This window comes from Mustela nigripes, chromosome X (genome assembly GCF_022355385.1).
Source record: "Mustela nigripes isolate SB6536 chromosome X, MUSNIG.SB6536, whole genome shotgun sequence".
Classification (NCBI taxonomy): Eukaryota; Metazoa; Chordata; class Mammalia; order Carnivora; family Mustelidae; genus Mustela; species Mustela nigripes.
The window spans coordinates 61,797,671-61,798,425 of NC_081575.1; positions in this window are offsets into that span (position 1 = coordinate 61,797,671).

Sequence of the window (755 nt, forward strand, 5' to 3'; positions counted from 1 at the left end):
GACTTGTAAATTTTACTATTAGGTCACGGGGTGTGGGCCTATTCTTAATGATTTTGAGGGGCGTTCTCTGAACCTCCTGAATTTTGATGCTCGTTCCCTTTGCCATATTGGGGAAATTCTCCCCAATAATCCTCTCCAGTATACCTTCTGCTCCCCTCTCTCTTTCTTCTTCTTCTGGAATCTCAATTATTCTAATTTTGTTTCGTCTTATGGTGTCACTTATCTCTCGAATTCTCCCCTTGTGCTCCAGTAGCTGTTTGTCCCTCTTTTGCTCAGCTTCTTTATTCTCTGTCATTTGGTCTTCTATTTCACTAATTCTCTCTTCTGCCTCATTTATCCTAGCAGTGAGAGCCTCCATTTTTTATTGTACCTCATTAATAGCTTTTTTTATTTCAGCTTGGTTAGATTTTAGTTCTTTTATTTCTCCAAAAAGTGCTTTTATATCTCTCGACAGGGTTTCTCTAATATCTTCCATGCCTTTTTCGAGCCCGGATAGAATCTTGAGAATTGTCATTCTCAACTCTAGATCTGACATATTACCAATGTCTGTATTGATTAGGTCCCTTGCCTTCGGTACTGCCTCTTATTCTTTTTTTTTGTGGTGAATTTTTCTGTCTTGTCATTTTGTCCAGATAAGAGTATATAAAGGAGCAAGTAAAATACTAAAAGTGTGGCAACAACCCCAGGAAAATATGCTTCAACCAAATTAGAAGAGATTCCAAATCGTGAGGGGGGAGAAAGGGAAAAAAAAGAGG